The sequence below is a fragment of the Drosophila biarmipes genome, unplaced genomic scaffold (genome assembly GCF_025231255.1).
Source record: "Drosophila biarmipes strain raj3 unplaced genomic scaffold, RU_DBia_V1.1 ptg000007l, whole genome shotgun sequence".
NCBI classification, from domain to species: Eukaryota; Metazoa; Arthropoda; class Insecta; order Diptera; family Drosophilidae; genus Drosophila; species Drosophila biarmipes.
This window is the reverse complement of record NW_026114528.1, coordinates 624,733-651,637: the sequence shown is the minus strand read 5'-3', so window position 1 is coordinate 651,637 and position 26,905 is coordinate 624,733. Positions and strand designations below refer to the sequence as shown.

The 26,905-nt window shown below is 31.9% G+C and overlaps 1 protein-coding gene across 1 annotated transcript in view; it reads right to left on the bottom strand.

Annotated features, from left to right (window-relative positions):
* The window catches only part of LOC108023841 (uncharacterized), a 104,965-nt gene extending 78,712 nt beyond the window's left edge, over positions 1-26,253 (bottom strand). Inside the window, exon 1 of the mRNA XM_050889800.1 lies at positions 26,236-26,253. The gene's annotated coding sequence lies outside the window, so the exon portion shown is untranslated. The remainder of the gene's footprint in view (positions 1-26,235) is intronic.
* Between the last annotated feature and the right edge of the window lie 652 nt (positions 26,254-26,905).

Here is a 26,905-nt window from a genome sequence, read left to right as displayed (position 1 = left end):
ATCCGTACTTTAAGACAGAAATAACAATAATAAAAGGAGGACTTAGATTTCTGATAGGGGAAGTTGTGTATTTTTAATGTGTGCGCTTTTAGACCGCTGCGAGTAGTAAAGTATTTTGTTTCTGAACACAACTCGCAATGGTACTATACCATTTCGATGTTTTTAAAAATAAACTGACTTTTCTATGAAAAATGTATCTTATATAGCATTTGAGGGACAATTCTTACGTTATATATACTAACTTTATTTTAACGCTATTGAAAGATATATATAAATATAAAAAGAGATAGAAATACTGATATGTATTTCTGACTTTATTGTCAAGTATTACATAGTTTGAATAAGTATTTTTGTGCATATAATGAAGAAATATTGTTATCTCATTTACTCCACATGAATTGATAGAAATGTATAGTTTTTGACAAGTATAAAAGACCATGTAATTTATGGTTTAAGAATTAGTATACAACAGTTAGGTACTAGTGCACGACGAATCCAATCTTACGCTGATCAAAAATGGTATGCATATAAATTAAAAGTAAATACTTTATCACCTAATTTTGTTGAATTTTATAGGACATCTTAGAGACCTTAAATGACATGAAGCCTGTGATTGGCTACACAAAAATTGAAAATCTATGTATCGGATTTGAGTATAAGATCACTGGATGTAAGCTGAAAAAGACACCATATGGAACTAAAATAGCTCTGTATTTAACTGATAAGAACGATAAAGATGTTTGGATATTGCTACCTAAAAGTTATGTGAACAAATTTTCTACAAAGACACCATTTAAGAAATTAAATGAGAATGGAATAACTCATATGGTATATAAGGGAAAAGGAAATAAATTTAGTTGTGCTCAAATTGAATTTTTATCAGTAAATAAGTAAAGTAAATAAGATTCTTCAATATGAAGAGCTGAGTTTTTAAATCCAACAACAGTCTTAAATCAGTCTTAAAAAGAAATAGTTTTCCTTAAAAATGTACGCTCAACAGATAGAACTATTCTTGATGCAATTTGAAGGCATGCTTTTCGAGCAACACCTACAAAGGATGGAGTTCCTAAAAGCTACTTTGGAGGATTTAGAGGAAAAAGAGTTGATCCATTCGAAGTTTGGATTCCATTATAAACTTTGTCCCTGGAGCGACGATGATGCCTCATCTGGACCAGACACATGTCAGTGTCATATGCTGCCTGCACTGAAAGAGGAAGCCCTTAGTCTAATGATTAAATATTATATGTTAAAAAAACGTCTTGCTCCAAAACCATAAATAAAACGAATTAATTTTACTTAAATATATATATATGTTTTTTATTTTTTAAAATGGTTCTTAAACATTTTTATTATTAATTTATCATTAAATGAATAGTCGCTTTTCTTGAATTTTCTTAAAAAAGAAATTAAGTGTTTTCTTTTTACTTTTAAAAAGACCGAACAGCATACAATAATGTCCGCCAGTGTTAGAAAAATATCCCTGCAGTTGTTTCTTATTAACACAAAATTTATAAGCGTTAGATTTTAAAAATTTTAAAAATTCTTTTTTCTGGGGATATTGACCATATGAATCGAAAAATTCTGCTGACCTACGACTATCAAAATAAAATGCAATGCAATGAGTTCCATGTTGATCTGAAGTGTTGGTATTCGCAATTATTAGTGCGGGATACTTTAAAATAGTTTTTGGTAACCTACCAGAAGGAAAAACTCCTTTAAAAATAGATTTTGTCTTTGAATGCTTAGAAAGAAAATGTTCAATTTGTAAAGTATTCATTTTAAAAGAGCGTACGAATATTTCTATACTTATCAGTATCAATCATTGAATCGTATTTACAGTATACCAAGCAAGTAACTTCTTCAGCAAGTGGTTTCGAAAATCTTCCTTTGATTCTTATAGTACCTTGAGAGATTAAATTTGAACATTTAGTTGAATTTGATTGATCAGCAGTTAAGTCAAAGGCTAATATAAAACTGTTTGAATCAAACATTGTAGCATTGGTAATTTGTAGTCCAAGATCGTAATGTTTAATTCCACATGATCTAAAAAGCTTATTATAACCTCTTGAGCTCTGAACCTTTTCAGCGTTCGAGTAATCAAACTCCAGAGCCTCGGAAGGAACTAGAACTCCGTTAACCAATAGGTTAAAGCGTTGAATTTTAAAATGTTCAAATTGAAATGGGTCTAAGCCTCGGTTTCCTGAGTATGAGCGGTTCTTAACCATACAAAAGGCCAGAAAATTTGGTATTTGACCAATAACTGCGTTATCTATCGACAGTGTATTGTTGCCCGGATATATTGTAAATGATTTGACTTCAACCTTGCTGAATGGGTACAGAGCATTTTTTGTTTGTAAAACATGATGATGAGCCAATAAAGTGCTTGGGTTAACTGTTATGTGGTTCATGAAAAGTTGTGCTTCAAGTATCTTTAAATTTGATTCAGTACCAGTTTCCATTAAATAAAACGCTGTTTTTTCAATATTGAAATTGATTCTTAAATCAACATTGTTAACAAGCAGTTTTTTTTGATTGAAAATATCTCCATGACCTTTTCCGAATAACTCAACCTTGTTACTATTTTGAAACATATTTTTAAGGGTTTCATTCGAGTCCGGATAAACATATTTCCCTGCTGTTATTCTTCCAAAATTGGGAAAATAACCTTGGGAGGCCAAGTGACTTTCAGAGGCGTCACTCCCACAGTTTAAAATTGTTTGCAAATACGCTCTATAGTGATAATTATTATAACTTTGCGATGCCAGTATATTATTTAAATAAACTGACGAACTTCTAAATATTGAATGTAGAATATTGTTTACAACACCAACAGCATTTCCTTCAATGCTGTTGTTATCATTTTTTTTAAGTTGCACAACAAGTCGTAAATAAACACTGGATAAATTTCGATACGTTTCACCATTTCCCAAGCAAACAAATTCGATTGAAGAGGCATCGTCCAAAGAAGCAATTGGGTTGTATGAGACTTCTTCAGTTCTTAGAATAGAACTATGCGTGGGGTGTGCCGCAAACAAATCTAATTCACTTTTCATACATTCGATATGCATACTCATTTTGTTTTAGAAAAAATATCTTTAATATTTAAGTTTCTTGTTGATTTTTTTTTATGTTGCGTTTGGGTATGTTTACGTGGTCGTTTAGATGTGTAATGAAGTCGTTTATTTCTATTACCTAGCCTTTTATTTCATTTTCCACTTCCACTTTGAAAACGGGTAATTTTATCAATTGCTTTATTTGAAAGATTTTGTAAAGCGATTTTACTTTGTTCTTGAATTATATTTCTTAAAGGCTTTCTCCCAAATTCATTGATTACAGCCTTACCAGTCTCAGCAGCCTGATTTTTTATAGCAGTTATGCCCGAAAGACAAAGTAGTTTTAGGTAATTAATAAGACCGCTAAAAAAATTTCCGATTCCTCGTCCTTGTTGCACTATATGCGGAGATATGTAAAGACTTCCGATGTTGCTTATGCCCCCACCACACTGATTTACTTAATAATCCTGATAAGATTTCACCATGATGACTATTTTGGTTCTAAATAAATAATATTTGGGTATGTATTATTTATAGTTCTGACCTTCTTCTTCTTCTAAAGGTAAGAGTAACAAAAATCGGAACAGCTGAAGTTTCAAATGGTACCTTATATCCATTGGAATCAGTAATGAGTATTGAGATTTCATTTGGCGACCATATGTCCAAAGGGTAATATTCAATATTTTTAAATTGAATATTTCTTTCCTTTCCATTATAATGCATTACACGAAGACATCGCGGTCTTTTACTACCTAATGACCTTGGTTTTATTATGTCAGTGTAAATAAAAGTCAATCCATTTTCAGGAATATTCGTTTGAACGGATACATTTTTATACCTAAATGTTTAAGCATTTACAAGACTAACAAACTCGGTTTCTTCAACGACATTTTTATCTTGGTTAGGTGTATATTTAATGTAATTATTCAAATATATGTCTGAAATACCGACTTCCCAATCATCGTTCATGTCTTCTGGAATGTTAACAATGTTTGTAAATGCACACTTTACGTTGTCAGGAAATACATTCATTGAGTCATTACTTAACAATGTGATAAAAATCTCATTTAAATAACCCATATTTGATATTTATGGAAGTTAATGATACGAAATCCAATTTAATTTATTTTTACCAGTTTGTACTGGAATTTTTGTTCTAACCTTTCGCATTAATCATATTTTCTTTTTATCTGTTTCACTATCTAAAAAAGAGGTATCACTCACTTTTCGTTTATCTGAAACAACATTTTCTTTTTTATTTGAACTAAAATCCTCATTATCACTTTCAGGTGGTAAATCGGGAAACTTAAATTTTTCCGGACGTGAGTGATTGGAATTTTTAAAATGAACAAAATCGAATCCTATTACAACCAAAACAATTGAATCCCAGTGGCTTTTTGTTAATTTTGAAAATTCCATGATTTATTACGTTTTTTATTTTGATAGTAACTTAATTCTTGACGAATTTTTATCCATTTTTCGAAATCACTTATTTTGTTGTTATTTAATATTGGTAAAAATTTTATATTTATTAATTCATTTCCTCTATCATTGTTTATCAATTTCTGATAGCTTTTAGGATGCATTAAAATTACTTTGCTTAAATTATGTTTATTCTTAATCATTTTTTAATAGTTTTCCAAAAATTCCAGAAAGCAATGAAGTTATTAGAAATCCCCCTTTTTGAATAAGGACTTTTCTCTTTGAGTTTAATGTACGCTTTGGGCACGAAAGGTTGCGCAATGCATTTTTATACTTTTTTAGAGCATTAAGATGGGATTTAGTAACTTTATGGTTTCCGTGTAATGTGTTCAATACAATCTCTACTATTGTTTTTACCAGTTCACTATTACTATTGCTTATAATTGCCTTACGTAGTCTATTGTCGGCTTTTTTGAGCACATACAATAAATGTTTGTTCGCTTTCAAGCGATTTAAGCTCTTTTTGTAAACCATTTTCATTTGAATAGCACACAGAATATTTTGAATTAAAAATGTCAGATCTAAATCTTAAGAGATCGTTAATGCCCTGAGTGAGATCAATAAGTAAATATCCGTGAGGTTGCACCGTTACTTCTTTATATGTTCTAAATAACTCCGTGGGGTTTTCTGGGTAAATTTGTCTTGCTAAACATTGAAATTGAAGCTTATCAGGAGGATTTTTTAAAGCAACAATGTATTTGGTATTTAGTGAAATATCTCTGGTGTGCGAAGATTTATGAAATATATTCTGAGTTACCACTATTTCTGATAAATTCCTATGGTGTGATCCTTTTGTAAACAGCTCACACACATTTTTATTAAAGGCTCCCATCATCAAGTCATCCAATATTAAAAGAATTGGTTCATTCGTTTCATTTTCAACTGTTTCAGAACCTCCTTTAAAATATTCAATCTTTTCGAAATTGGGCTTGGCACTCTCCTCTGCATAACACCAAATAATTCGATCTATTGAAATATTAAAAAGATCATTCTTTTTGGTGATTAGATTTTCTAAAGGTTGTTTTTCCCGATCCTCAGGGTCCACAAATAAGCATTGTAAAAGGATGTACAAATTGTGTAAACATTTTTTATTAAAAAAATTTATTTTATTCGGAATGAATTTTAATATATTATATTATTACTAATTGCTTATATAATGTTTTTAAGTTATACTAGGTTTTATTAATATTCTCTTGATCGCGTTTCTTGGAGCAGTTCTTCTCGAAACGAGTATCAGATCCGCAATAATTACAATAAATAAGTTGCGTTTATCCATTTTTACGGGGATCATTTCCAAAAAATCTCTTAAAAGAATCCATAATAAGAGACAACCTGATAGCACCATGAATTTATTTTTACTAAATTTTAAACACATGTGCACCATTACTATATATTTCATAATTGGTGTTTTCTAAGAATACAAACATCTTAAATAAATTATTTAATGAACATCGAAGTGAAAGTTTTTTCTTGTGTATTCTACAATTCGAAAAAAATTGGGTAGTTGAGTTAAGCTTCTTCCGATATCTATATCGATAATGTTTGTTGATAAATACTTAATTAAAAAATTCTTTTTAATTCCATCACGAACAAGAACTGTGTGATACTTATTGAGTGGTGTGAGTATTTCTTCAAGACTTGTGTATGGAATATCTCCAGCTGACCAATCCAATCCGTTTATGTTCTGCTGGTTAAGGTGCTGCTGCTTAAGAGAATCCAATTCTTTTATGTTATATAGCGGTTTGAAATGGAAAAAATTAGGTATAACAGTTCCAGCAGGCATAAACATAATGAAAACTTGTTTGTTGTTACCAAGTACATTCTGAAAATCTACTATATTGCTTGAATTACGATCGACTGTGTTCATCATTGGTTGAGATTTTTTAATCAACTGAGAGTGTGCTTGCTAGGGCTTCTCCTTTATATACCGGTAAGACTAGAATATATTTACAGTTTATTTAAAGTATTCTTACCTGATGGACATGTGTGTAACTAAAAGAAATAAAACTTCTCGAAAGAAACAAAACCACGAAGTCATTTTTGGATTCGAGTATTATGTTGTTCATAACTTAAAATTGAAATGTGGTCTGTCAACTACTCGAAAATTTTTGACGATGGTTTGGATGCAGCAAAGTAAAAATAATTTCATTGGATTTGACAAAGGCGAATGGATGCAACTGCTTACGTATAAGGAATTTATTCAGTTGAAACTGGACCAGTATGACTTCTTTATGCCTGATACAATTATTGATCATCCGTGCTTGCACTCCATAAAATGCAACTTTAGATTTAGGAAATCAGATAATCAGTACGTTTTTGTGATTAATCAGTATGGTAACAAAATTGAGTTTGATTCTGAGTCCTGGAGATCATTACTAAGACTAGGCATATTTTGTACTACATTTTTATGTTGGAACTCCATATTACGACAGCAAGTATATATATCTTTACAATAATCATATTATTCCTAAGTGTGTATCTTTACAAAAATTTGATATTCAACTATCTGATTTAGAAGGTACCTATGATAAGGATGTGCAAATTGATTTAACACGATTATGTTTTGAAATTTCAAAAAAGATGCGTTCAGAAATAAAAAGGGATGTTCTTCTATATAAGCAAGCATTATTGACTAAGCAACCATTGTCATCAAATAAAAAATAACACTAATAAATCAACACCTTAAGACGAGCAAACAACAAGTTGTCGATGAAATTCATAAGGCAGCGCGAAAAAACTTCATACTGCGAAAGTTCGTTCAAAAAGGGATAAATGACACATGGCAAATTGATTTAGTTAAAATGATACCATTTTGGAAAGAAAAAAAGGGTTTTAGATATTTACTGAACGTTATTGACACGTTCTCAAAGTATGCATACGCCGAGGCAGTTAAGTCAAAGTCTGCCTTGGATGTAGCAGAGGCAATGAAATCTTTTTTTAAAAGGAGTAAAAGTTCACCCAAGAATATTCAGTCAGATCAAGGGAAACAATTTTTTAATTTCACATTTAGGAAATTAATGGATAAATTTGATATAAATCATTATCATACTTATACGCATCTCAAGGCTTCTATATGTGAACGCTTAATAGAACATTAAAAAATCGTATGTGGAAAATGTTTAGTATGCAGGGTAAATATAAGTGGATTCATAACATCAATTATCTCGTAAATCAATACAATAATTCATATCACCGAACAATTAAAATGAAGCCTATAGATGTCTGCACGAAAAATGAAGAGTTTATTTTAAAATCGGTATATAATATACCAAAAATATTTCCAAAAAATAAATTTTTAGTAGGTGATTTTGTTAGAATAAGTAAATACAAGGGAACATTTATGAAGGGATACGAACCTAATTGAACCACAGAAGTTTTTAAAGTTTTAAAAGTCAATTCGACATACCCCGTAACATATGAAATGCAAGATTATATGGGTACCCCTATTAATGGGTCATTTTATGAAGAGAAACTTCAAAAAGTGAAATACAAAAATGCTTTCCTAGTAGAGAAAATACTAAAAAGGAAAAATAATCAAGTTTTTGTAAAATGGAGCGGTTTCGATTCCAGCCACAACTCATGGATATCTGTAAATGACCTGCTAAAGTAATAAAACGCAACAATAAAAAGTTTAATTTTTTATCTATTTATTTACAAATTTTTATTCTTATAATATAAACATATAAACATTTATTTAATAACGGGTTTAATTTTGACTACTTAATATATCTTCAATATTATAATGACCATGAGCCAATGTATTACAATTATCTGGTAAAATATATCTCTTATCATCCTTATAATTAAGACTTATTTATTTATTTATAGAGGATGTGCGACCTACTTCGAATAACTCGCTGGGATCCATAAAATGTTTTTTATATTTTATACATTCTATATAATCTTCATGATTCAGTTTTTTAATAACTGATTTCTTAACTCCTTTAATTTTTTTTATATATTCGTTTTCGTATCCTTCCTTATCAACTAAACAAGAATATGCCTTAGCCTTAAGTCCAGCAAAAGAAGTCATAACCCTACCTGCTTGTTCATCCTTCATTTTGCCAGGTTCCCTATTATTAGCTTGAACTATATTAAATTGGTTTTCTAGTTTATAATTTGAGGTATCAAATCGTTCAGGATTTTCTTTTATAGTTTCGTAAAAGTTTTCCTCTGAAGATAAAATAAATGAATCTGTATCCATATAAATTATTTTCGAAGAAGGACTTTTAAGAAATAGAAAATTATTATAAAATTCATACATTAACCCTTTAGATAGTTCTAAAACAGCAACTCCTATGTATATTGGCTTATCATACATAATTTTTGATGGTGTTGATTCAATCGCTGCAAGATCTGTCCCAAATATCTCAACGTTATGGAAGTCATGTCTAGCTATGCGTTGCCTGAAGCCTGGCGAATTTTGTCTTGATTTATAATGTTTTACTAATACTATATTTCTACGCTTGGCGACATTTTCCATTGTTTTGCCGTATACTGCATTATTCATTAACTTAAAAAAATTTTTTATCAAAGTCATTTTCGGCTTTTTTTTTTGATCAGTGTTTAAATCAATATAGGGCTTTAACCAGCATGATTGTGTAAAAGACAAAACCCAATGTATTTTTTTACAATTAAACCATGCTGTATTCAAAGTTGAAGCTGTTTTAAGTGGATAATGTATTCGCTTTTATTCGATAAATCAGCTATTAGTTTTTTCTGCTTGCCTCCTGGAGGAACTTTGTTTTCTGGACAGAAAGGCAAGTAGTTATGCGAGTCATGTCGATCAGTAGGATATTCTAAATCCACTTCTAATATATATCCTACATTTCCCTCAGCAGAAATATTTTTGTAATGGAAAGATTCTTATTGATCATTACTTAAAAATTTAAATCCTGAAAGCGGTAAGGGTTGACTCATTGCCCAACCATATAAATTATTTCCATCAATATAGCTGAGGTAGTTATTTGGCTTACTTGAATCGAAGTTAGTTATATATTTATTATTAGCTGTAGAAATTCTTTAAGTACATTGAGTGGGGAGGGGTAGGTTACCCTTATCGCTCTTTTTAAAAAGTTGTACATGTCCCCGTCACTAATAAGTTCTAAATTTACAGTAGTATTCTTGAGCATAGCATTCCAAGATATTGACGGTGCTGTAACATAGTTAATAGGGTCAAGCTTATAAATGTTCTGAAAAATTTTTCTAAAATTTTCGAAAACATCGGTCTAAATTAAAACATCACTTTCTAAATAAAGTTTTATATAATCTTTTATAGTATTACAGTTGAAAGTTTTCCAAACCTTTTGTGCAAAATTTTAATACTCTATACTACAATTTTCTTCGCTGAGAGAATTGTAAAAACTATCAATGTCAGGAAGCTGGGTATCCTCAAATTTTTCAAAACTATCTAAATAGTCGTAAGGGAAAACACCCTTCCTACGCATTTGCTTAAATTTTTCTCCCTGAAATTTAGTACTTAGAATTTTAAAATCTTTGTCCTCCATGTAGCTCAATAGTTTTTCTAAACTAAAATTTAAAAATCTAATCGAATCGATATATCTTATTTTATATCTATTTGATGCATTTATTTTAATTGTCTGCGTTAGCGCTATATAAAGCTCTTTATTACAGGGTATGGGGCTTAAGTCTCCTTCTAATTCAGTAATGAATAAATGTATGTCATATTTAGATAAGTTATGAAATACTACAGGAAAGAAGGGATCACTTAATTTGTACTTTGGTTTACAATTTTTATGAATGGGACCCATGTATTTTCCAGAAAATTGATCAAAATATTTGTCCAGGTCGTCAGCGTTTATTTCCTTTTCACAGGCACAGCCATTTCCTTCCTGTTCATGGATTGTGCTAGCAATCGGGTTTTTGGGGGTCGACCAGTACATGTCAAACAAGCTCCTTTAGTGATTTGCAGAATTTTTGTATGCAGTCAGCGCCTATAAAATTATACAAAATTTGAATTAGTTTTTAAAATACTAAGAAATTAATTATTTATTGTTTTTACATACCTTCATATGTCCTCAATTTGTTAAGATCCGGATTATATTTATGTGCTATATAAAATGATGCGGCACATGCATGCTGTATCATGTATGCTTCTGCACTTTTGTTGTTGACGACGTTGAAGACGAATTTAGGCATGTTCTACAGTTTTCAAGAACAGCCTCAATATCGGCATATATCACCACCGGAGGAGATAATTTTTTATGAAAGCCCTTGAATGAAGTTCTAGAGTTTGGTTCAGGGTAAAACGAGGCCAATTTTCCGCATACAAGTTTTTTGTGGGTGGTATTATTAACTGTGAAAAACTGTAGACAGTTATCACAAAAATATCCTCCTGATTTTGCCTTGGAATGCTGTGAGTAGCATAATCTTTTTACACTTGTAATGTAAGCGTAATGCATACTGTCTTGGTTTACGTTATTTATTCCTAATATATTGATGTGGTTAGTTTGAATACATTTGGTTCTAAACGTTGGGCCGATAATTTTATCACCATCAGCGTCGATCTCATAAACATTTATTATTTTTCTCGAAATGGATAATCCCTATATTCGTTATTGGAAACTCGATTACTGAAAAATCCAATCTTATTCCGTCATATACAATTATTTCATTAATATTATTAATGTGGTAAGTTGTGGGCTTTGTCATTTTCTCTCGTGAATACTTTTTTTGCTTTGCTGTTGTAAAGGTAGCACTCTCATGAGTTTTGTTAGCTATGAATGCCAGTATGCACCATTTGAAACCAAATACGTCAGTACTCTGTACGTTTATAAGTGCATTTCGGGCTCTTATATTCTTCGGGGCCTGAATGTATCCGCTAGCAGGAATGTTTTCTAGCTTTATTATAGTAATTTCAAAATAATGGAAATTTTGTATTGCCCAACCAGAGTCTTTTTCTTGAAACTCACTGCTCGATGCTAGTAAGCTATCTACTGCCATATTAAGTTCATCGATAATGCTTTCATTTTGGTATACAGATTTATATGATGTCCCAAAATGTTTTGTTGTTTCAACAGTAACTCCTTCGTCTGTTTGTTTAATATAGGTACCATAAACTCTTAGGTTGAATTTAATGGCTATATATTCTATCATGCAATGCTTTATAATTTCATTTATATTTTTTTGGCAATGCTGATAAAAATCTTTTAAATCAATAGTGTTTTGGACTGTACTATTGATTCGATATGATTTAACAGGAAAAACAGTTTGAGAGTTAAGAAGAATTATGTTTTCATTATTTTTTACTTCTCTGGCTGATGCATTTTTATGCTTATCAGTCAATATATGTTGTCGTTCCCTTGATGCAAGATATTTGTCACCACAAGTAGGACATAAAAGTTCTAATTTTAAATCATTTTTATTTTCGCTAATCTTAGCTTTTTTTCCTTGTTTGAGTACTTGCTTACCCTCATCCATTCTCATCCGTTTGAGAGCACTTGATGCTGTTGTGGGATGATTGTCCAAATGATTTGGGCTTCTGTTTTGTGGTTGCCGTTTTTCAACATTCATTAAAACATTGAAGGCATTTATAGGTCCATTACAATTTTGATAGTGCTCGTCAAATTCATAATTATGAACTAAGGTAGAGCATAAGTCACACCTTATTTTTGATTTACACATTAAAACCTCGAAGGCATTCCGAGGCTTTGAGCACTGAACATAATGAATTTTAAACTCACTCATCTCCACATTTTTGGTGCACAAATCGCAAGCAACGAATGACTCCATTTTTAGGGTTTTGGTTTTAATATTTTTATTCAAAAAATATATTGTTATATGTGTAATGTTCTTAACAATTTTCACCCACTCGTTATAAAGGTAAAAAGCACGATAATGTTGTTAACAATTTTCACCCACTCGTTTAAAAGGTAAAAAGCACGATTAGAATTGTTAGGCGCGATTGCAAGAACCGATGTCGATCTAATTATTTTATTAGAATACAGTACTGAGGCATTTAAAGAACTGATCCTGAGCAATTTGAGTGGTGTCATTTTTATAGTCCAGAATGTTCACTTAACAGGTTGACATCTACAGGGAGTGCATACAGGCATGTTGTATTCCTAGAACCAATCCTTTTGGTTCTCGAACATAAGGAGCAGCCCAATACTCCAGTAGAATGGTTATTAGAAGGAAAACGAACACAAGGATTGATAACAAGTTACCGGGGGTGAACGTGGTGTAGGAGGGGGCTGGATGTAGGTAAATATCGAAGGTGTGCAATTTCGACATAGGTTAAGGAAAGGCAATCTCTGTGTAAGCAAGATATGAATAAATGGTCAGTTAAGGTCGGGCCAGCATTGGCATAAGATGTCGCGATGCAACCATTCGAATTTCCTAAGCCGTAAGCTAAGAGTAGCTATTAAAAGCGGTTGCGGAGGTTTTTTAGGCGGTTTTAAATGTATTTTGTATGAGTTGTTTTTAATTGCAAGCGTATACTCATCCCAGAATCAGTGTGTTTGGTATTCCACGGAACCCTCCCTTTTTATTGCATTTCAAATATTGTGACCCCTCGTTATCTTCTGAAAATGAGGAGGAGAAAGTGAACGTGCGTACCCACGAACCCGAATCTCACCCCTACCCTCGAATCCTTGCTCATGACTGCTTGTGCGCGAAGGTGTGAAATTTTAATTTTGTGAGTTTTGTTCAAAATGTGCAGTTTTTATTTTAGAACAGAGAAAATTATACCATTGAAAAGGGCTTGAAAAATGCTGCAATGACACCAAAGGCTATTTGCCTTTGGTTAATCATAATTTCACTTTAGCTTGGATTGATTCAATGATTGATTCAACTTTTTCGAAGTATGCAGTCGGTCACTTAGCCTCTGAGGATTTATGAGGATTTCGAGTACTGCGGCATCCCAGTATGTCTAATGTCGTCCTTGCGGATGATATTCCCTCCTTCTTTGATTATAATGGCGGCGATGGTCCGACACATGAAAATCTTTTGAGCTATAGGTGTCCTCCTTAAGGGCTGCTGGACCTTGGTGGCTGATCCTGGAGGAGAGGACGACTGCCCTGGAAAGGTCGCCTTTCCTTGGAGCCGGCGGCTTCCGTCAGCAAGACACCAGAATGGATTCTGTCCCATTTTCTAATTGTCTAAGGTCTTTTATACCCTAGTAGACCTTTTACTTAGCTGCTAGTTTGAAGCGGATAAAGTAGGTGTTCCCACCTAGGATTACTATATCTCGGTATCCAATATCTTTGGAGTCAACAGGGTACCGGGGTATGGTTACCAGTAGGTCGATCGTTGCCGTTGTTCTGGCCACGCGATACCAGTAATATGCCGAATTGCAATTTTCCTTTGGCCTTAGTATCCTAAGTGTGGTTAGTTAAATGCACCCCTCCCTCCGACTTAAGATTCGTCGATGAATTTTTCTATATTGAGGGCGTACGTATCAGGTTCTTTATTCCTATCTTCTGTAATATGATTTACTTCAATTCAAGACAGGGCATCAGCTACTACATTAGTAGTACCGGGCTTATATATTATTATTGGGTTCAAACTTTCTAAATAATTGAACCATCCTCTTAATTCAACATTTAAATTTTTATTCGAAATAGCGTAAGAGAGTGATAAAATTCTAGTCCTGATAATCCGTATAAATAATTTCTTAAATTTTTTAGTGCCCAAACTATCGCTAAAAGTTATTAAGTTTTAGATATAAAAGTGATTGGGTTTCCGTTTTGGGAAAGTACTGCTACTATAGCTGTCATCCATCAATGGTTTGGATTGCGGGCTCGTCAAGGAGTAATTGAGACATTTTTTGACATTCTCTTGGAAATTTTCCCATTGGAGAGTTCTAAAAATCTAGTGGTTTTGCGTCTATTACGCGTAATTTTTTTTGCAAATTTTTTATAATATACAGTGAGACCTAGAAAGCTACGTAGCTACCTGATATTATTTGGAATTGGATATTTTGATAACCTTATCATTATCATAATATTTTTTGAGGGTCGGTCTTAATAACGTTTTGTGACACTACATATCCTAGGAATGATGTTTCTAGTTTAAAGAATTCAGTTTTTTCTAATGATATTTTTATGACGATATAATTATATCGTCCATGTAAACATGGCAAAATTTCCCAATATGTTCTATATCGTCCATTGCTCTCTGGTAAATTCTAGGCGCGTTTGTAAGACCAAAAAGCATTCTTATAAATTCGTATTTTCTATTGTTAATGGTCTGATTCTTTCATTAAGAATTGATAAAAGCCTGATTCCAATTCTATGGTACTGAAATACTTAGCCTTCCCTAGATAAGATAAAATAGCTGATGGATCCTGCATAGGGTATCTGTCTGGAATTGTGTTGAGGTTTAATTTTTTAAAATCTATGCAGAGACTGTGTTTGGGAGTACCGTCTTCATTTATACCTTTCTTTGATACTACAATTACCGGTGAAGTATAAAGGCCTTTGCTAGGTCTAATGATTTCGTCTTAAGCATACGACATACTTTTTGATTCACAGACCCATTTACTGCTTGTGAGTATGGGTATTGCCTTGAGTAAAAAGGTTTATTATTAATGGTATCTATCTCGCATCGGACATCTGTCCGGAATGGAAAATTCGTATTTATTGTGTATTTCTGTATATTTATATTATATTTATATCTTATACTTTTATTTTTTTTTGTATTACTGACTATCATTGCTTCGTTTGCAGTGGAATCTAAATGATTTATGTCGGGGGTATTATTATATTCTGAAGTGTTTGTTTTGTTTATGTCGGGCTTGACATCGACGGAGTGTTCGGCATCTGAGAGGCCCAAACTGTTTGATTCATCTTTGAATTAATAAAGAATTTAATTTTTCCTCATAATGTTATTTTTCGGTTTTACCAATATAGTTCAGTGTATCATTGCTTATGTCAATGATCGCTCCTATCTTTCTTAATAAATTATGTCCTAATAATAGATCAGCATTTAAATCTTTTATTTCATAAAAATGTGTTTGGTATGAAATATTGTTATGTAATGGTATATTTTGATTATTGAGTATCCGTTGACGGTGGACACTCTTTTATAAATGGGTAATTCTATACCGTTTTGGTATAGACCATTCTTTATGTATCAGTCTATAGCCCCGGTTTCTATTAATATTAAATATTAGCATTATGAAAGCTGTTAACATTTTAATAGTTATTAAAAGGTTGATAGCTATGATTATTTTGATAACTTTTTGTCTGATAGTTTGTATTATCTCCATGATAATTTTGATTATTATCATTGATTTTATTCAGCCGTAAATTATTGCCCTGATTATAGTTGTCAGATTTATAATATGAGATTTATAATATAAAGTTCTTGGATTTTTCGTTAAAGCGGCGTTGAGGCGAGCTAAAACTGTGCCTTCAATTGGTTGCTTTCCATTTCTTGCCTAATGCGTCTAATGCGTTTGGAAAGTCAGAAGGATTAAGCGAAAATAAATTGGCGGAAATTGGGCCGTTCGGGCCTTGGTGGCTGATCCTGGAGGAGAGGACGACTGCCCTGGAAAGGTCGCCTTTCCTTGGAGCCGGCGGCTTCCGTCAGCAAGACACCAGAATGGATTCTGTCCCATTTTCTAATTGTCTAAGGTCTTTTATACCCTAGTAGACCTTTTACTTAGCTGCTAGTTTGAAGCGGATAAAGTAGGTGTTCCCACCTAGGATTACTATATCTCGGTATCCAATATCTTTGGAGTCAACAGGGTACCGGGGTATGGTTACCAGTAGGTCGATCGTTGCCGTTGTTCTGGCCACGCGATACCAGTAATATGCCGAATTGCAATTTTCCTTTGGCCTTAGTATCCTAAGTGTGGTTAGTTAAATGCACCCCTCCCTCCGACTTAAGATTCGTCGATGAATTTTTCTATATTGAGGGCGTACGTATCAGGTTCTTTATTCCTATCTTCTGTAATATGATTTACTTCAATTCAAGACAGGGCATCAGCTACTACATTAGTAGTACCGGGCTTATATATTATTATTGGGTTCAAACTTTCTAAATAATTGAACCATCCTCTTAATTCAACATTTAAATTTTTATTCGAAATAGCGTAAGAGAGTGATAAAATTCTAGTCCTGATAATCCGTATAAATAATTTCTTAAATTTTTTAGTGCCCAAACTATCGCTAAAAGTTATTAAGTTTTAGATATAAAAGTGATTGGGTTTCCGTTTTGGGAAAGTACTGCTACTATAGCTGTCATCCATCAATGGTTTGGATTGCGGGCTCGTCAAGGAGTAATTGAGACATTTTTTGACATTCTCTTGGAAATTTTCCCATTGGAGAGTTCTAAAAATCTAGTGGTTTTGCGTCTATTACGCGTAATTTTTTTTGCAAATTTTTTATAATATACAGTGAGACCTAGAAAGCTACGTAGCTACCTGATATTATTTGGAATTGGATATTTTGATAACCTTATCATTATCATAATATTTTTTGAGGGTCGGTCTTAATAACGTTTTGTGACACTACATATCCTAGGAATGATGTTTCTAGTTTAAAGAATTCAGTTTTTTCTAATGATATTTTTATGACGATATAATTATATCGTCCATGTAAACATGGCAAAATTTCCCAATATGTTCTATATCGTCCATTGCTCTCTGGTAAATTCTAGTATAAGTATAAAGGCCTTTGCTAGGTCTAATGATTTCGTCTTAAGCATACGACATACTTTTTGATTCACAGACCCATTTACTGCTTGTGAGTATGGGTATTGCCTTGAGTAAAAAGGTTTATTATTAATGGTATCTATCTCGCATCGGACATCTGTCCGGAATGGAAAATTCGTATTTATTGTGTATTTCTGTATATTTATATTATATTTATATCTTATACTTTTATTTTTTTTGTATTACTGACTATCATTGCTTCGTTTGCAGTGGATTCTAAATGATTTATGTCGGGGGTATTATTATATTCTGAAGTGTTTGTTTTGTTTATGTCGGGCTTGACATCGACGGAGTGTTCGGCATCTGAGAGGCCCAAACTGTTTGATTCATCTTTGAATTAATAAAGAATTTAATTTTTCCTCATAATGTTATTTTTCGGTTTTACCAATATAGTTCAGTGTATCATTGCTTATGTCAATGATCGCTCCTATCTTTCTTAGTAAATTATGTCCTAATAATAGATCAGCATTTAAATCTTTTATTTCATAAAAATGTGTTTGGTATGAAATATTGTTATGTAATGGTATATTTTGATTATTGAGTATCCGTTGACGGTGGACACTCTTTTATAAATGGGTAATTCTATACCGTTTTGGTATAGACCATTCTTTATGTATCAGTCTATAGCCCCGGTTTCTATTAATATTAAATTAGCATTATGAAAGCTGTTAACATTTTAATAGTTATTAAAAGGTCGATAGCTATGATTATTTTGATAACTTTTTGTCTGATAGTTTGTATTATCTCCATGATAATTTTGATTATTATCATTGATTTTATTCAGCCGTAAATTATTGCCCTGATTATAGTTGTCAGATTTATAATATGAGATTTATAATATAAAGTTCTTGGATTTTTCGTTAAAGCGGCGTTGAGGCGAGCTAAAACTGTGCCTTCAATTGGTTGCTTTCCATTTCTTGCCTAATGCGTCTAATGCGTTTGGAAAGTCAGAAGGATTAAGCGAAAATAAATTGGCGGAAATTGGGCCGTTCAGGCCAGTTATAAACACTCTTAAGGCGTTTTGCCGGTGTGTGAGGTTTATTTCTGTAGTTATGAGATTTTCTTTCCCATAAGTCATTATGGTTTTATGTATTAATAGGGTCAACTTCTTGTTAACCAAATTATAGAAGTCCATAACTGAGAGTTTATTTTTTCTAAGGACGTTTAGTTCTTGTTCAATTATGTGAATAGGTGGCTTGTCGCTAAAGACGCCTGGCTAAAATGAAGGCATCATTGGCTTTTTCCTTTATTTTATTTCTTAGAATGGTTAGTGCTACAAAATATCAGCGACTTTTACGAACGTATAAACCCATTGTGGTTTCTGCGGCTTTACGCCAGCCCACATAATTTTCTAATTTTCCTGAACACTGGGGAAGGAATTGAACTACCTCCAAAGTTTCTTCGCATGTTATGCTATCGTCGATTTGTTTGATTACAAAATCGGTTACTTTATTAACTTTTGAGTCTAAAAGGGTAGGTTATTTTTTTAATTTGTCTTGTAAAGGTGTTACGTGACTAGCGATCAATCGGACGATTCAGTCTGCGGTTAACGTTTGTTCGGGTGTTTGTCTGTTAGCGCTTTGGCTGGTGGCTAAACCATTTAAATGAGTTATTTTAAAATTTTTTAATGCGTCTTTTGGTTCCTCCATGATTAGTCTATCACTTTTAGCGAAACCGAATATTTATATTCATTTGTTTGAATATTAAAAAGTAATTCTACTCTTACGAATTGCTTTCTTCAGTAGTCCAGGTTATCCGTTTAGTTCGACGATGGCTTCTTTGATCCTAAGTCTTCGTAGTCCTCTTACAGTTGGCTTTTTTTTCTAGTGTTCTTCGGTTGTTTTAGGATCTTCCTGGTTACAAATGCGTCTTATTTGTTGACTTTATTAGTTCGATTTTACACTTCCTGTGTTTATTTAATTTTGGTATTTGTGTTTGGTCTTTTTTATACATAGTTTTTTTTTTTTAATTTTTGATTTAATTTTTTTGGAAATATTTTGTTTTGGTTGTAGTTTTTGTTTTTTGAATACTTGACGTCTTCTTGCTTTTATTTTAGAATCCCTAAATCACTATTTTTTATTTAACGTTCTGTTTTGTTTTCTGCACATTTTTGGTTAGCACAAAATAATGTTTTGTATTTGCTTTTCTGTTTTAAATTTTGACTTTTTTGGTTAGCACAAAAACAATTTTTTGTATTTAATTATCTGCTCTGATTTTTGCATTTTTTCTTTTTTTTCGGGTCTTTGAATATTAAATCATTAAATCTGGGAGCACTCACGAATGTCTTTTTTAATACTTCGTTATTTTTAACTTCGCGGGACTACGTTGGGAGCAAATTAAAAATAACTTATACCGAATTATTTAACTTGAATTTATAAACTTTTATTTCATTTATATATTTCATTGGGAGTGTGGGAATGTTTATATGATAAGAAGTTGTGAGAACTCAATAGCAAGTTTTGCCAAAATAAATTGTTTACAATATTAATTAAAGGTTTACTTAATTTCGATATGATTATCATTCAGGGGCTGTGTTACTTTAAGATTGTGCCGTGAAACGCCATTGGCTTTCCACATTTTTTTTAGTAGATTTGCCATCTGTTATTTCCACTGATTAGCTGCAACTAGCTGTAGCACCATGTTCTGGTTTAAAACCAGTGTTTTGCATGGTCGTTTTCATGAATGACATGAATTCCATCACATTGTGTTGCATGGTGACCATCATAGATGCCAGAGTGCTTTGTGACTTTACTTGGATCTGCTGAGCATTTCCTGTTGTGGTTACCTTGGTAGTTAACACATTTTATCTTTTTGGGGTCTTCTTTGTTGGCAGGGCTGTCACCCGAGTTGTAAAGGTCTTCACCGGCTACACAGACTGTACGAATCGAACAGTATGCCCTGGTGTGTCCATACTCCTAACAATTTGTACACTGCACTGGGCCAATCCTTTTATGTGGCTCTTCCACGTTAATTCTTGGTTGTTATAAATATTGCAGGTTATAAATGCGGTGCACTTAATTTTTCTTCAAAATTCTGCTGTCTGACTCCAGCTCAACCGTAACGAGTGGTTGCGGATCTTTTTTCCTGCATACGCAAACTAGTCTCTCAGTTTTAAAGCTATCGTGCTGAAACTTTTCCAGAAGTCTTCTTTATATGCAGGTAGTATATAAGTCGGAACCAGCCGGATCGGACAACTTAATCTTTTAGCTCCCATAGGAACTATCGGGGAAAAAATTTAAAAAAACATTTTGTCTTGAGTGTTTTTTAATATATAACCTTCTAAGCTTGGAAATAGCATTTTTTTATTAGTTCTGAATTTCGAATTAAATATTTTCAAAATCGGACGACTATATCATATAGCTGCCATAGGAAAAATCGAAAAATTAGTGGTAAAATAATATGACAAAATTATATCTTCGGTGTTTTTTAACATATAATCTCCTACGATTGGAAATAACATTTTGTAATTGGTTTTGAATTTCAAATTAAATTTTATCAAATTTTAATCAAATTATAGCTTTTGGGGCTTTTTGAAATAATATCTTATAATATTGGGAATATAATATTTTATATTTTTAAGAATTTCAAATTCAATTTAATAAAAGTCGGACCACTCTAACATACAGATGTCAAAAAAATATATGCTAAAAAACACCAAAGATATAATTTTTTCATATTTTCCAAATAGTTTTCCGATTGTTTCTATGGCAGCTTTATGATATAGTCGTCCGATTTTGATGAAATTTAATTCGAAATTCAAAACCAATTAAAAAGTGTTGTGGTTGCAGATCTTTTTTCCTGCTTATAATGTTACTGACGCTCTTAGCAAAAAAACCTTTTTCTTTAGAGCCCGGTTACATCGGGCTCGATTCCTTTTAGTACAATAATAAAAAAGTAGTAAATCCAAATATTTCATATTCAACCCAAATATTTTTCGCTTCGATTTTCATCTATTGCGGTTTTTATTAACATTAAATATGCGCATATTAACTTTTTTTTCATATTATATTTAAATATTTTTGGAATAGGTTTTAGTATTTTAAATAATTAAGTTAATTATAAGACATATTTAACATAAATACAATGCATATTTCAAATCAATACAATAACTATCTGATTTAAAATATTAACAAGAAAGATAATTAACTTCGGCAAGCCAAAGTTTGTATACCCTTGCAGTTGTAAAAAGAAATCAATAATTTTATTAAATTGAATTCGAAATTCTTAAAAATATAAAAATGTATATTCCCAATATTATAAGATAATATGTCAAAAAGCCCCTAAGCTATAATTTGTTTCATATTATTTCCCACCAATTATCCGATCGTTCCTATGGGCTATATGATACAGTCGTCCGATTTTGATCAAATTTAATTCGAAATTCAAAATCAAATAAAAAATGTTATTTCCAAGCGTAGGAGGTTATATTTTAAAAAACACCGAAGATATAATTTTTCAATATTACTTTACCACTAGTTTTTCGATTGTTACTATGGGAGCTATATGATGTAGTCGTCCGATTTTGATAAAATTTAATCCAAAATTCAGAACTAATTTAGAAATGTTATATCCAAGCTTAGAAAGGTATATGTTAAAAAACACGAAAGATAAAATTTTTAAAAAATTTTTTTCCCTATAGTTCTTATGGGAGCTATAAGATATAGTTGTCCGATCCGGCTGGTCCCGACTTATATACTACCTGCAAAAGAAAGAAGACTTCTGGGAAAGTTTCAGCCCGATAACTTTAAAACTGAGAGACTAGCTTGCGTAGAAACGGACGGACGGACATGGTAGATCGACTGGTCTAGTGACGCTGATCAATAATATATATACTTTATGGGGTCGGAAACGTTTTCTTCGCTGCGTTGCAAACTTCTGACTGAAATCATTATACCCTCTGCAAGGATATAAAAAAGTACCTTAAACAGACTTAGAGTATTACCAAATTTAATAGCTAAACAAGAATTTTTTTTTATAAGTTATTCGTTTGTATACAAAGTTTTCTGCATATTCAAAATTTTTAGTTTTGAACAAAAATCGATTTAATAATTTTACAGATTCTATAATTTCAACATTCACATTTTTAAAACCATATTTATCAAAAATTGGGGGAATTTCATTTTTAAAATTCATTATAAAATTTGCAAACTTTAAAGATTCTGCTGATCGGCATTGATTTCTCCGCAATGTTATTGAACTTAAATACGTCTTTGACACTCTATGTTTAGCTTCAAACCTAATTACCCATGCATATTTAATTGGCCCACAATTGTTTATACCAGTAGGGTAATGTAAAAGGAAATGATGCTTTGGTTTTAAACAAGGACAATATAGTTGTACAAATATCTTATGATGCGAATTAACTTTACCTTCTAAAACGTTTAAATCATGAGTAGTGAATACATTTTTAAACAAAATATCGATTATTTCTAGCATAAGCATATACAGTATCCAAACATCATTATTTTCGGGTATATCATTAGCAATCATTAACGGTAAAAATCTGGCAAAACAAAGCTTTTCAACGGCTGTCATTCTAAGGTCATTTTTTCTTAATTTATTTAAATTTAAAGGTCGTGAAATATTTTTTATATCCAATTCGCCAAACGGAAACATATTTTTTCTGTTGTTTTTCAAATCTATATTTAAAATTGTATCTTTTATCAAGGCCGTTAGAGTTTGACAAATTCCATACACACATATCCATATGGAAATCGTCAAAATGCAAAAAAAGCGATATAACAATATCATCGTCATTATAGTTTTTAAGTTTTTTCGTCCTGGACTCTGTATTAACAAAATTACGAATATTGTTAGTGGCCTCGAGCAATGTCTGATTTTGACAAGTTATTTTCAAGATATTTGGAAGTTCAAAAAATAACTTTATTTGAAAACCTACAGGCATCATAATTATGTCTACTTTACTAGGAAGAAAGGAAGCTCTGCCCTTTTTATTTTTAGGAGCAATAACATTTAATTCTGGGTACGGCTTAGGGTCTTCAAACAATGTTTTGAAAAACGAGTGTTCCGGATTGTATGGTTTCAAAAGGGTTCGCGTAGAAAGAAATAATCGATTCTTGAATCTTTTTTTTTGGCCTCGTCATTTGTGCCAGCTTTGTAAAATGCCTTAGACAATGGAGGGAGCTTTAACTATTTTAATTGGTAAAGCTGCAAGTGCTTAATTAATATATCGCCATCTTTAAATCTTTTTTTGCATTTATAACAAGGATGCTTATTTAAAACTTACCTTTTTAGGAAACTTAGTAAGGATTTCAAATTGGCTGATTTTTATCGTATTCCGTCTATAAGTTATAAAAATACTGTTGGATTAAAATCCATGGCACTTCAAAAGCCGGGGGATACTTTAAATTCAGCGTGTTGTTTTAAAAGAAATATCTAAGGATTGAATAAATGAATCAAATCTATAAATAGTTTTATCAAAATAAACAAAGAAAGATTTTAGGAAAGTTGCACTCTGGCCATCTACGAACACAAAAGGTTAAACCGTTTCCAAATTTGAATAGTTTTTATACCCTTGAAGAGAAGAAGAAGTTTGCAACGCAGTGAAGGAGACGTTTCCGACCATAAAGAATATATATTCTTGATCAGCGTCACAAGACGAGTCGATCTAGCCAAGTCCGTCTGTCCGTCCGTTTCTACGCAAACTAGTCTAAAAGTCTTCTTTCTATTGCAGGTAGCATATAAGTCGGAACCAGCCGGATCGGACAACTATATCTTATAGATCCCATAGGAACTACAGGGAAAAAAATTACAAAAAATTATATCTTTCGTGTTTTTTAACATATTTCTTTCTAAGCTTGGATATAACATTTTTATATCAATTCAGAATTCTAGATTAAATTTTATCAAAATCGGATGACTATATCATATAGCTCCCATAGGAACAATCGGAAAATTAGTGGTAAATAATATTGAAATATTATATGTTCGGTGTTTTTTAACTTATGACCTCTTACGCTGGGAAATAACTTTTTTTATTTGGTTTTGAATTTCGAATTAAATTTTATCAAAATCGGACGACTATATCATATAGCTGCCATAGGAACGATCGGAAAATTAGTCGGAAAACATGAAATAAAAATTATATCTTTAGTGATTTTTTAACATATAACCTTCTAAGCTTGAAAATAACATTTTTTAATTATTTCTGAATTTCAAATTAAATTTTATTAAAATCAGACGACTATATCCTATAGCTGTCATAGGAACGATCGAATAGTGGGTGGGAAATAATGTGAAACAAATTATAGCTTTGGGGCTTTTTGACATATTATCTTATAATATTGGGAATACACATTTTTATATTTTCAAGAATATCGAATTCAAATTAATAAAATTATTTATAATTTTTTTAACTGCAAGAGTATACAAACTTTGGCTTGCCGAAGTTAACTTCCTTTCTTGTTACTTATTGTTTCAGCAATTTTTAGCTGATAGTCTACAATAGAGTTAACGCGGAGGACTAAACTTTCCTGGGAGTAGAGCAATGTGCATTTTGTCCTGGTACTTGATGTTTTTGATGAAACTCAGTTATTTGATAGTAACACCGAATTTTTTTAAATTTTAGAAAAAAAAATCAGTCAGCTGCGTCTAAATATTGTTCTGCGAATTTTTCAGTTGATAATATTGATAATGATAATAATAATTCTACGACTTCTGCTGAAAAAATAACTCTATTATGTTTCTGATTACCCCTTCTTAAATTTCTCGATGAAATGTAATACTCCGAAGTCTGCGTTGCTCTTTGAAACGTATGTGAAAAAAATTCTGCTGTGCTTCCTTGCATAAAAAAAGTCCAACGGACCTTATTTCTCGATTTTGCTGTCTCCTCTCCAAATACCTATCAGCAAGAACTGTTTTCTGAAACTAGCTTGACGTGTATTATTTTGAACATTTGTAAGCTGTCGTGGTATAATTTCCTTTTCGGGTATAGTTTTATTTTCTTTTTAATAAAATACCAGCTTATATTGTCTAATTTGACCCTTTTTTTACGTTGAAGAAGACGTTTCCGACTCCATTAAGTATATATATTCTTGATCAGCGTCACAAGACGAGTCGATCTAGCAATGTCCGTCTCTCCGTCCGTCTGTCCATCCGTTTCTACGCAAACTAGTCTCTCAGTTTTAAAGTTATCGGGCTGAAACTTTCCCAAAAGTCTTCATTCTATAAATATCGATTATTTCTAGCATAAGCATATACAGTATCCAAACATCATTATTTTCGGGTATATCATTAGCAATCATTAACGGTAAAAATCTGGCAAAACAAAGCTTTTCAACGGCTGTCATTCTAAGGTCATTTTTTCTTAATTTATTTAAATTTAAAGGTCGTGAAATATTTTTTATATCCAATTCGCCAAACGGAAACATATTTTTTCTGTTGTTTTTCAAATCTATATTTAAAATTGTATCTTTTATCAAGGCCGTTAGAGTTTGACAAATTCCATACACACATATCCATATGGAAATCGTCAAAATGCAAAAAAAGCGATATAACAATATCATCGTCATTATAGTTTTTAAGTTTTTTCGTCCTGGACTCTGTATTAACAAAATTACGAATATTGTTAGTGGCCTCGAGCAATGTCTGATTTTGACAAGTTATTTTCAAGATATTTGGAAGTTCAAAAAATAACTTTATTTGAAAACCTACAGGCATCATAATTATGTCTACTTTACTAGGAAGAAAGGAAGCTCTGCCCTTTTTATTTTTAGGAGCAATAACATTTAATTCTGGGTACGGCTTAGGGTCTTCAAACAATGTTTTGAAAAACGAGTGTTCCGGATTGTATGGTTTCAAAAGGGTTCGCGTAGAAAGAAATAATCGATTCTTGAATCTTTTTTTTTGGCCTCGTCATTTGTGCCAGCTTTGTAAAATGCCTTAGACAATGGAGGGAGCTTTAACTATTTTAATTGGTAAAGCTGCAAGTGCTTAATTAATATATCGCCATCTTTAAATCTTTTTTTGCATTTATAACAAGGATGCTTATTTAAAACTTACCTTTTTAGGAAACTTAGCAAGGATTTCAAATTGGCTGATTTTTATCGTATTCCGTCTATAAGTTATAAAAATACTGTTGGATTAAAATCCATGGCACTTCAAAAGCCGGGGGATACTTTAAATTCAGCGTGTTGTTTTAAAAGAAATATCTAAGGATTGAATAAATGAATCAAATCTATAAATAGTTTTATCAAAATAAACAAAGAAAGATTTTAGGAAAGTTGCACTCTGGCCATCTACGAACACAAAAGGTTAAACCGTTTCCAAATTTGAATAGTTTTTATACCCTTGAAGAGAAGAAGAAGTTTGCAACGCAGTGAAGGAGACGTTTCCGACCATAAAGAATATATATTCTTGATCAGCGTCACAAGACGAGTCGATCTAGCCAAGTCCGTCTGTCCGTCCGTTTCTACGCAAACTAGTCTAAAAGTCTTCTTTCTATTGCAGGTAGCATATAAGTCGGAACCAGCCGGATCGGACAACTATATCTTATAGATCCCATAGGAACTACAGGGGAAAAAAATTACAAAAAATTATATCTTTCGTGTTTTTTAACATATTTCTTTCTAAGCTTGGATATAACATTTTTATATCAATTCAGAATTCTAGATTAAATTTTATCAAAATCGGATGACTATATCATATAGCTCCCATAGGAACAATCGGAAAA